We start from the raw sequence: 12,525 nt of genomic DNA on the forward strand, positions 1-12,525 counted from the left end.
CTTGAGAAATAAGAACAAAGTATGAGGTATCATGCTATCTGTTATCAAATCTTACTACAAGTCTATAGTAATCAAAACAGCATGGTATTGTCATAAAAACAGATACATACATTAATGGAACAGAATAGAGAGCCCAAAAATAAATCCATGTCTATATGGTCATTTAATCTATGACAGTGGAAGCAAGGATTTACATTGGGGTAAAGATAGTCTATTTAATAAATGGTGCTGGGAAAACTGGACAGATACATATGCAAAATAAATGAACCTGGACCACCTTCTTATGCCATATACAAGAATAAATTCAAAATGGATTAAAGACTTAAATGTTAGACCCAAAACCATAAAACTTTTAGAAGAAAATATAGGAGGTAAATTCACAGACATTACCCTTAGTAATATTTTACCAATATGTCCCATGGGCAGGGAAGCAAAAGAAAAAACAAACATGTGGGACTACATCAAACTAAAAAGTTTTTCACAGCAAAGGAAACCATTAATAAAACAAAAAGACAGTCTACTGAATGGGAGAAGATATTTGCCAACAATACATCTGATAGGGGGTTAATATCCAAAATTTATTAAACAAACAAACAAAACAAAACTCATACAACTCAACATGAAAAAAACAAACAACCCACTTAAAAAGTGGGCAGAGGATATGAAGAGACATTTCTCTAAAGAGGATATACCAGATGGCCTACAGACATATGAAAAAATGCTCAACATCACTAATTATTAGAAAAAATGCAAATAAAAACCACAATGAGATACTACCTCACTACTGTCAGAATGGTTACCATCAATAAATCAACAAACAACAAGTGTTGGCAAGGTTGTGGAGAAAAGGGAACCCTGATGCATTGTTGGTGGGATTGCAGATTGGTGCAGCCACTATGGAAAACAGTATGGAGATACCTAAAAAATTTTAAAATGGAAATACCTTATGACCCAGCAATTCCACTCTTGGGTATCTATCCAAAGAAATCCAAAACACTAATTTGAAAAGATACACTGTAAAGTTTACTGTAGTGCTATTCACAACAGCCAAGATATGGGAAACACTGAAATTCCCATCAATAGATGATTGGGTAAAGAAACTGTGGTACATTTATACAATGAAGTATTATTCAGCCTTAAAAAAAGAATAAAATCTTACCATCTGCAACAACATGGATGTACCTAGAGAATATTACGCTAAGCCAGGGTTCGGCAAACTGCGGCTCGCTTACCACATGCAGCTATTTGGGTACGTACATGTGGCTCTGAAGTATAATTGAAAATGAAAATAAAACTATCATAGTTTCATTTATAAAATTTTTAAATAATATTATTCACATAATGGTCATTTCATTTGTTTTATGGCTCTCGAATACTTTTTAAATTGCTGTGAGGAACAGGATTGGCTCTTCCATCTCAAAAGTTTGCCAACCCCCATGTTAAGTGAAATAAGTCAGACAGGCAAAAACAAACACCATATGATCTCACTTATATGTGGAATCTAAAGAACAGAATAAATGAGCAAACAAAATAGAAATAAACTCAGAGATATAGGGAAATAAAAATTGATTGTTGCTAGATGGGAGGGCTTGGAGTGGAGCAGAAGCTGAAGGGATTAGAAAGTACAAATTGGTAGTCACAAAATAGTCACAGGGATGTGAAATATAGTAAGGTGACTATAATCAATAATGTTGTAAAGACTCTGGAGGGTGCCAGATGGGTACTGTATTTATTGCGGGATCACTTCATAGATTGTATAAATGCCTAGGCACTGCTCTGTACACCTGAACCTAATACAAAATAATATTGAATGTCTACTATAATTTTATATATATTGTCAGCATAAGAAACATAGTCAGTGATATTGTAACAACTATGTACAATGTCAGGTGAGTAGTAGATTTGATGGGTTATCGTTTAGTGAGGGGTATAAATGTTTAATCTTATGTTGTTTTGTACACCTGAAACTAATAATAAAATAATATAACAAAAAAACAAAACATATAACTTGAAATGTTCATAACCACACAAACTATCCATTATCATTATGACTGATGTTATTCGGCTCATTCAAATTTGGGGAATAGCTTATATAATCCCTGAAATTCAATAACCTTCATAAAAATATGGGATTTCAGTGCATATATGTGTTTTTGTTAAGAGTGTATGAACTTTTGCTCTCCTGACTTTATTCATAATCTCAGCATTTTCATACATACTCGGTGAGTTAACCAAACTCAAGGCCTTTTATTACTAAGAGAACCAACTGAGTTACATCTGGCAATGGCAACAGCCTTAAGAATTAATGAATACTAGATAGGTCACTGACAGATTTTTACCTAGTTCCTTCTTCTTTAGAGCAAAAAGAACTTTCACCTGAGCATCCAGTCCAACCCCTAAAGACTGACAGTAGCCTTCAAACAACTCCTTTAAAAGCACTTAAAACAGCCATTTTCAGTTTAATAGTCAGGTGAGGATTGTACCCTTCAATCTGAAAGTCTTCAGCCTTGAAGTCATCTTTTGTCTCAAGTTTTCAAAGGATTTTGAGCTGGAACGACGTTGGCTCTCCATGACGCTGCATTTTCAGTGGCTCAATGCAATTCAGGTAAATGTGTGCATCTCTCAAAGTGTGTACCAAGTTACCTTGCTTCAGGTCCGTGATAAGTGCAACCACGTAGGTGAGCAGGGAGTAGCTGGCAATGTTGAATGGCACACATAGGCCCACGTCGGCTGACCTCTAGAAGGGTTTCTTCACAACAGCTCACTGTTCACCACGTAGAACTGGCAAAGGGCATGGCACAGAGGAAGTTCCATGAGAAAAAGATCTTTTGGATTTCAAGCGCACAGGGTGATTCCTCTGTCATCAGGGTTGGTTTTGATAGTGTCAGTCACCTTTTGCAGTTGGTCTACTCCTTGACCTGCATAATCTGAATCCATTTCTTTGTATTCTGTCCCAAAAGCCTCCACTGAAAGCCATAAACTGGGCCTACATCCCCTTCTTCTCTGCAGGAGCATCGCCGGCTATACAGAAGTCTGGGGACCTGTTGGCATGCCAGATTCTCACTCCCTTGGACCACAGGTCTTTAGCACTTGTGGATCCCTTGATAAACCACAACAACTCCTCCAAAACAACCTTCCAGAATACACATTGGGTTGTCAGAGAGGAAATTCATCTCTCAGGCTGTGGCGTGCCTGCATCCTACAGGGTGCAGGTATAGTCATTCTTCTGGAAACCTCAACGGAGGATGTGCTCAATGTGCCCCAGGTACTGCAACTCCCCATGGGGTCATGACTTGGTGCCGTATTCCTGCACCGATATTTATGTTGTAAATGGATTTAGGAAGTACTCTTAGATGGTGTTTAAGACAGTGGAGCTTTGACAGCCCACATACTTTATCTGAATCCTGGCTTCACCAGTTGCCTTATCGCTTAACTATGTTGTAAATTTGTGAGTCTTGTCTCATTTGCATTTGTGTCAATTATAGCCTCTGCCTTGACACAGAACTTAGAAACAAATATTTGTTGAATTAATTCTTTCAACTGGCAGTAGCAAAATTGATTATATTTATTTAGATTAAATAGAATGTACAAGTGACTACTTAGTAATTGGGAAGAAAAATGCATTGACAATATGGGTTTCCAACAACCTATGTTTAAATGTATCATTTCTAGAAGGGTTGTTTTAGAAAATCAATTTTATATCATCTTTGATTGCCACTCATGCACAAATTGGCCTCAAACATCATATAGTGATTACCGTGGCTGTATATCCCATTGACTGACATTGCTGCTTCTAAGTCCTAAAGCTGCTTAATATATAATAGAATATTCACTACCTTTTCTCTTTCCAATGTTTGTGTCTAAACATTGTTTCTTAAGTAGTCATATTGATGATATTGATTAATACTCCTGGTAAAGATGATGAAAAAATATCGATTTGTTCTTGAAAACCTCAGCTCTAACTAAAATATCTGGAGTATTGCTTTCTTGAACTCCCTGAGTTCTCTTCTTAGACCTCTTCCATTCTTGCTGATTACATCTGCAGATGGAAATCAGGTGTGAAAATCCATTAAGCTGCCTCACAATAGGGCAGACTTTAACTCTTATTGAACTCTCATGTTCTCTCTTTCTTAATTAAGGCATAAGAACATCGTATCATGGAGAGAGAACGGTTTAGATTATGGATCGTATTCCTTCTAATGGCATCTGTTTCATCCAGTTGGGAGATAATACATTTCTTACTTCATGGCTTTGCAAAGAGCCACTCAGTTCTTCCAAGGGAAGAATAAAGAGCGTGATTTTACTTATAAAGAGTGCTCTGTTATCCACGCTACAAAAGAGAAATGAAGTTTACAGGTGTTCCCCCAAAATTGTAACATGTTTTTTCACTAAACATTTTAAAACCGAAATAATGAATAGCACTTAAATGTTAGTGGCATAGACTCTTATTTTAGAACTAGAATAACCCTTAATGTTTGCAGCACAAAAAAAGCAGTTACAAGCATAGGCTTTGGAGTCAGATGGCCTGGATTAAAATCCTGGTTTTCAAATTGACTAGCTGTGTGATCTTAAGCAATTTACAAAACCTCCTGCACCTCAATATTTTCTTTTGTACAGTGATAATTATAATGATAAGCATAAAAATAAAATATACTAAAAATAAATTTTAAATAAGTTAAAATAATAAAATGTAACTATAATAAATCATATCTCATAGGCTTGTTGTGAGGGTTAACTGAGAATGCATTCCAGCACTTAACACTCAATACATGTTAATTATTTTCACTTTTAATATTCTGTGCATTTCAATCCCTTAAACATAGCATGTTAAAGGAAAACTAAAAAATCTTTCCATAACCTTTTCTCATCTTTAGTAATTAGAAACTAAGCTTCAAAAATTTGATTTCCTAAAAACTTCACTGAGGATGTGAGACAAGAAAAAAATAGCATTGATCTCTATGGAGGAAAAAAAAAAGCCAAAACAGAGTTGTTCCTGACTGATAGTAGTTTAATATAAATATGCACATAGGACAATCTGGTTCATGTTTATCAGCTTATTCCCACTGAAGTGTTCACAATAGCAGGACATTTCAATGAAGATTCAGGCTACAATAGTTTGGCTTTAATTTTATTCCCAAATTGAAATGATTTCTAACAACAAAAAAATATTGTCTTTAACATCCTTGGTAAGGGCTAGATCTACCAACCTACACAGAAGTGATAGGGTAGGTAAATAGATAGAAATGAGCAAAAGAAGGAGAAATTTAGCCCCAGTTAGAAAGCTACTTGTTGCAGCTCCTACATGGGTCAAGATGCCTGGCAGCTGCCCAGCAGGACTCCAGGCTTACACACCTAAATCAAAGGGATGTGTTGTTCAAAGTCAGAGAAGGGGGGAGGGACACATCCTGTGTGTCAGGGTCATGAATATCTTACTAGCCTACCAGGATTTTAGGTTTTCACACATCCCTAAGGGGTGTGTTTACTCATCACCCCAAATCAAGATGTGTTTACCCATGCCCCTAAATCAAAGGGATATGTTTACTTGTGCCCCTAAATCAAAGAAATGCATTGCTAAATGCCGGAGGACCGGGCACCTCAGGGGGAGATTAAGAGATAAGGCAAAGGGGTGGGGTGGGGCAATTCTAACCATAGATATAAAAGCCTTCATTCAATGTTAGGCAAGGCTGCTTCCCTCTCTTGGGTCAGCTGACTCCATGTGTCCTTGGAGTATACTCTTTTACTAATAAACTTCTGCTGTTCATGCTGCATAAATTTCTGTCTCTTGATTGAATTAATTCCTTTAAGAAGACGAAGAGCTAAGGTTTTCAACATTATTTCCCCGGTAGCAGAAGTAGACACTTTATAAACAAAAAGAAGGGCATTAGGAATTTGAAAGTCCAGGAAATGCAAATTAGACTGCAGTTTACAAAATATGGCTGCTATCATTTTCAACGAATTTTTAGGGACTCAAACAAGGATGGAGGAATAGTAGAGCCTCTTCCACTTCTTCTGAATTATGTCTTCTGCCTACTTTTACATTTAGGTTTAAAAACTGCAGTCACGATTATAACAGCTATCAATTATTGAGTACTTACCATGTGCCAGACATTCTACAAAGTAAAGTACATGCATGATTTCATTTCATCCCCACAACAACTCTATGAGGGAGTCAATTCATTTTTCTAATTTGAAACAGCATAGAAAGGTCCCCATCCAGGGCTAGTAAGTGGTTAATCAGTACTTCAGTCGGGTCCAAAGCTGGGCTGTTAATCACTATGCAAAAAACCTGAATTGGGTAGAACTCACTACCTGAGTAATCCAAAGACTTCCAACTGCCTGTATAAACTGGAGTTTTGAGTCCAGCGAACTTCTGGGAGCTGGTGTGACTGCAGGGCAGATGTGTGGACAAGCAATTCTTTTCCATGCACTCCTCCATTGCCAGATTTGTACCTGAGGGTATGCTTCTTAGAGGCTAGTTTTCTTTCCTGATGCCAGAAAAGGAGAAAAACTTCCTTATGTGGCATTTGCCTTAGAGCTCCTGGTGCTAAATCCTGGATAACGTGGCTGGGCCATAATATTACTCAGAGAGCCACCCCTGCGAAAACTGCTCCTTTAAGGTTTTTTTTTTTTAATTAGTAATTTTATTTTATTTTATTTTTTGTTTATTTTGCTTTGGGGTTTTTTACACTTTATTTATTTTGACATTCAATATTATTTTATGTTAATTTCAGATGTACAGCATAGTGGTTAGATATTAATATAATTTAAGAAGTGATTCCCTAAGTAGTCTAGTACCCACCTGGCACTATGCATAGTTATTACCATATTATTAACTATTATTAACTATTTTTTCTATGCTTTACTTCACACCCCCATGACTATTTTGTAACTACCAATTTGTACTTCTTAATCCCTTCACCTTTTCACCCTGCCCTCAACCCCCCTCCCATCTATCACCCCAATAAATCTAGTATTCATCTGACACCATACATAGTTATTATAATATTATTGACTATATTCCTTAATCTATACTCTACCTCCCCATGACTATTTTGCAACAATCAATTTGTACTTCTTAATTGCTTCCCCTTTTAACCCAACCCAGCCCCCTCCCATTGGGCAACCATCAAAATGTCTGCTGTATCTATGAGTTTGTTTCTGTTTTCTTTGTTTGTTTATTTCATACTTTAGATTCCACATATAAACAAGTTCACATTGCATCTGTCTTTTTCTGTCTGCCATACTTCACTCAGCACAATGCCCTCCAGGTCCATCCATGCTGACACAGGTGGTAAGAGCCCATTCCCTTCTATGGCTGAGCAATATTCCATTGTATATATATGTACCACTTCCTCTTTATCCATTCATCCATCAACAGACACCCAGGCTGCCTCCACATGTTGGCCATTAATAACAATGCTGCAAGGAACATACAAATGCATTTGTCTGCTTAAAGTAGCATTTTGGGTTTCTTTGGAAAAATACCTAGAAGTGGAATTACTGAGTCCTCCTTTGTCTCTTATTATAGCCTTTTTAAAGTCTATTTTGTCTGGTATAAGTATTGCTACTTCAGCTTTTTTGTCTGTTTCCATTATCATGAAATATTTTTTCCCTATCCCTTTATTTTCAGTCTACGTGTGCCTTCAATTCAGTGTGTCTCTTATAGGCAGCATATGTAAGGGACTTGTTTTCTTATTCATTCAGTCACACTGTCTTTTGATTGGAGAATTTAATCCATTTACATTGAAAGTAATATATAATTATTACCATTTTACTATTGATATCTTTGATCTATTTTTTCTCCCTTCTTCTTAAAAAAAGTCCCTTTATTTCTTCTAATACTGGTAATAAACTACTCCAGCTTTGTCTTGTCCGGGAAGCTCTTTATCTGTCCTTTGATTCTAATGATAGCTTTGCTGGGTAATCTTTTTTTTTTTTTTTAAGATTTTTATTGGGGAATTGGGGGATGGGAACAGACAAGTTGCTGTCCTTGTGTTCTTCAGTCTAGTTGTGATGGACATTGCTTCACTGGCCCAAGTTGTGCTCTTCCTGGCTAAGGCAGGTCGGTCGCCGGCTTCTGGATGGCCACTCACAGCAGCTACTGGCCACTCACACTGGCTGCTGACTACACATGGTAGCCCATGGCAACCCACTGCAGCAGGGGCTGCAGCCTATGCCATCGCCAGCGACTCACGGCAGCCCAGCTCCAGGTTGAGCTGTTGTTTAGCATCTTAGCTGTAGAGGGCAGTGTCACTGGCCCTCATATATGGGATCCGAATCGGGGCCCTCTGGCGTCCCAGGCCAACTCTTAACCAATGCGCCACTCGGCCGGCCCAGGTAGAGTAATCTTGATGGTAGGTCCTTGCTTTTCATCACTTTGAATATTTCCTGACAATCCCCTGTGGCCTTCAAAGTTTCTGTTGAGAAATCAGCTGACAGTCTTATGGGAGCGCCCTTGTATAATAGGTAACTAACTGCTTTTCTCTTGCTGCTTTTTAGATTCTTTCTTTGTCTTTAACGTTTTGTGTTTTAATTATGATGTATTTTGATGTGAGCCTCTTTGGGTTCATCTTGTTTGTAACTCTCTGTACTTCCTGTGCTTGTATGTGTCTTTCCTTTGCTGGGTTAGGGAAGTTTTCCATTATTATTGGGTTGTCGGAAAAGTCATGATGTGTTTTTTCTTCGTTTTCATTGCAAAAATGCATCATGAATTTTTCGGCAACCCAATATTTCTTCAAATAGATTTTCAATTCCTGGCTGTCTCTCTTCTACTGGTACCCCTATGATGAGAATGTTAGTATGCTTGATGTTGTCCCAGAGGCCCCTTTAACTATCCTCATTTTTTGGGATTCTTTTTCCTTTTTGCTGTTCAGATTGGGTGTTTTATGCTATCTTATCTTCTAAATTTGATCCTCTGCTTCATCTAATTTACTGTTGATTCCCTGTAATGTATTCTTAATTTCAGTTATTGTATTCTTTATTTCTGACTAGTTCTTTGTTATGTTTTCTATGTCTATTTTTATTTTTCCTATCTCTTTGTTGAAGTTCTCCCTCAGATCACTGAGCATCTGTAAAACCAGTGTTTAGAACTCTGCATCTGTTAGAGTCTTTGCCTCCATTTTGTTTGTTTTTTCTGGAGCTTTGTTCTGTTCTTCGTTTGATACATGTTTCATTGTCTCCCCATTTTGGCTCCCTCCTGCATTTGTTTCTATGTATTGGGTAGGGTTGCTATGCCTCCTGGTGTTAGTAGAGTGGCCTTATGAAGTAGGTGTCCTGTGGGACCCAGCGGTGCAGTCTTCCTGGTCATCAGAGTCAAGTGCTCCAGGTGTGTCCCATATGTGGGTTGTGTGTGTCCTCCTGTTGTAGTTGAGCCTTAGTTGCTGTTTGCACATTAATTGGTGAAATTGACCCTCAGGCTGATTGGTTGTGAGGACTGGCCATGACTTCAGTGGATGAGCTATGGTGCAAGGGCTGACCCTACAGAGCAGGGTTCACTGTAGTGGGGCTCTGGTGCCTCCTCATTTTGCTTCTTTGCCCTTTGGGTGTGTCATCCTTGGAGGTAGCCAGGTGATGCTCCAGCTTAGTTCAAAGCTAGCCATCAAGTGTGCCAGCCCTGGGGTCTCCTGGGAAAGGAAACACTGCAGGCCAAGTGCCCTTCAGCCTGTGCCCTTCCCGGAGCCACCTGGAATGAGCCACAAAGCTATCAGCAGATGGCCACCACCTTCACTGAGCTTGGAGGTACCTGAAGAGGCCAAGCCTTGAATTGAGGCAGCTGCCACTAGTGCTGGACTTAGGGCTGCTCAGCCAGAGGTATGGGACATGCCAAAGCCAGATGCTACTTGTTTAGGTTTTGTGAGATTTTATGAAAATCTGCAGCATAAACTAAGACAGGTTGTTTGTATGGAAAAACCACCTGAAGCAGATTGGGTATTCCTAAAATTTGGGTGGGATGTGATCTCAGGGAATAACTGGGGTGGGTTAGGTATGTTAATGGAGACTCAGATATGTTGGTCATCTGTTTCTGCTCACAGGGAGGGAGAGATCTCAACAAACAAACAAAGGCTTCCACCAGCTCCTCCCTCTGGAAGAAAGCTGCCCCTCCAGCTCTCACCCTGAAGCTAGATAATTTAGTTCCTCCTCATATGTCCCTGGTGCCTTTTGAGCTGCTGCCCCAGTGCTGGAGCTCAAAGCAAGTAAGTCTGTCAGTGAGTAAGTCCATGCACATTTCCTTTAAGAGGAGTGCCTGGGACTGCAGCTGCCCTCCAGCTCAATCAGCTATAATCTCCACTCATTTTAATAGCTAGAAGTTATGGGGACTTCTCCCCCTAGTACTGGAATGCTGGACTGGGGAGCGTGGTGTGGGGCTGGGACCCTTACTCCTCCAAGCAGGACCTCTGCAGTTAAGATATCCCTCCCAATTTTTAATGGTCACACACAGGTGTGGGACCAGCCCGTTCTGTGTCTCTGTCCCTCCTACCTAAGTCTCGAGGTGGCTTCTTCTGTATGTTTGTAGTTGTAGGGCTTCAGTTCAGCTAGACCTCAAGTGATTCTCAGTGATGGTTGTTCTGTAGATTAGTTGTAATTGGTGTGGTCCTTTGAGGAAATGAACACCAGCATTTACCTATTTTGCTATCTTGACTGGGAAAAAACTGCTCATTTAAATTTTGACACCACTGTGGATTTTACTGATTTAATGCATTGGGAAGGCATTTAATTGAAGACAGGTAGCACACTGTATAAAAATAAAGCGTCATAATCAGGTCTAGGACAATATGAGGGTTTCTGCTCATTTACTTTATAATGAAGAAAAAGAATTTAACTTGTTTGAATCTCACTTGTAATATTGGCATAATATAATACTTCATAATAAAAAAACACAGTCTTTCGCATTTTAACACATCAGGGGTGGGCATTTAAATTGTTTAAATGCATGTTCCTGGAGTTTAAACCATTAAAATAAACTTTTACACTGTTTTTCTTTAAAAATTTATAACAAATTTGCTATTTTTGTGAACTGAATTTTCAGGAAATACTCACCAAAGACCCTCATAGTGCTTGAGGGTGTGATACCTCTGGAAACATTCCCCCTTGTGGAGTGGCACTAAGCAGAACTTGCAGATGTACCACGTTTCACTTCTTTTTTTGTGGGCAGCACAAATATGGCACCTCCTAGCAGGATATTTTCTTTTACCCTGTTTACTTCCAACAATTTTCTTTAGCACATGTTTGCGCATATCACCCAAAAGTCTCCCAGGGGGGTACTCATGAGGCACACGAGGGGTTTGGATTGATGTTCCTGGACATGCTGTGTATATGTCTGTGTCTGAGTCTGTCTCCACTTTATCTGTAGCCGAGTCTTTTGCCACTTGTAGTAGAAACTCTTCATATCTCATTTTTGATGTAAGGTTTAGCTTTTGATAAATTCTAAAAGAAGTGAAAAATTCACAATTTATAAGCCAAAATGCAACTTTCTTTGGCCCCTTCACTATTTTCTCAAGAGAGAATAATAAGACAAGTACTTATTTGCCCTATCAACACCCTTCATGAACATATTGTACTGAAAAATACAAATAGGCTTTTTCTTCACTTCATTTGTCTGTGAAACATCAACCATTGTTGAATTGTGAATTGTGGAAATCATGTTGACAACACGAGTATCCTTCCAGGGTTGAAGAAGAATTTCACCCTTTCTCCTGAATATGATTTCGCCATGTTTCAGAGACTGTGATTTATTTTTAATTTCCGGAGGAAGACCCCTGTTCACTCTGATTGCTCCACATACTCTAACTTGTCTTAAAAGGAGAGTTTCAGCAATTGCTGCATGATTGTAATAGTTGTCTTGGTAGACATGGTAATTTTGATCAAGAGAAGGTTCCTAAAGTGTGAAAATAGTTTCCTGTAATTTTTTTCCTTCACCAGTATAAATTTCTAAATTCAAGATATAGCCTGAGGTGCTTTTAGTGACCATACAAACAAGTAAGCCATACTTTATAAGTTTCCCCGGGGTTATATGTTCGTATATGAAGCCTACCCCTCCAAGGAATCATTGCTTCATCCAAGGAAAGTTGTTGATTTGGCTTATAAATGGTCTGAAATCTTTCAAGGAAAAAATCCAATAAGGTTAAATTTTGAAAAGCCTGTTAGTTGATTGTTGCAGAAGTTCATTGTTATTGACATGTAAACACCACCAAATTTGTTCAAATCTATTATGGCTCATAAGTTTCCTGAAATTAGGAGTATCTGATTCATAGACCAATAATCCTTGAGTTTATCTTTCTTGACTTGCCCCATTAGAATAATTATTGATAAAAAAATGTCATTTCTGCTACAGTGACATCTGACCCCTTAGAACCAGTAACATACTTTTCCTGATTTTGTAAGTAATATAGATTCGTTTCTTCACACAACATATCCAAGAATCTGTCTCCAAGACAGAGTCCTGTTACTTGTGATACTTTTGTTGGGTCAGAGGGACTTTGTTTCACCCCTGGGTTTCTGGTAAATGGCCCTAAATTTGGTGTTTTA

General features: G+C 38.5%; 1 pseudogene; it reads right to left on the bottom strand.

Moving 5' to 3' along the window:
* Positions 1-2,416: 2,416 nt before the first annotated feature.
* LOC109372088 (thymidylate synthase-like) lies at positions 2,417-11,614 on the bottom strand (annotated as a pseudogene).
* Between the last annotated feature and the right edge of the window lie 911 nt (positions 11,615-12,525).

This window comes from Hipposideros armiger, unplaced genomic scaffold (assembly GCF_001890085.2).
Source record: "Hipposideros armiger isolate ML-2016 unplaced genomic scaffold, ASM189008v1 scaffold_611, whole genome shotgun sequence".
Taxonomy (NCBI): Eukaryota; Metazoa; Chordata; class Mammalia; order Chiroptera; family Hipposideridae; genus Hipposideros; species Hipposideros armiger.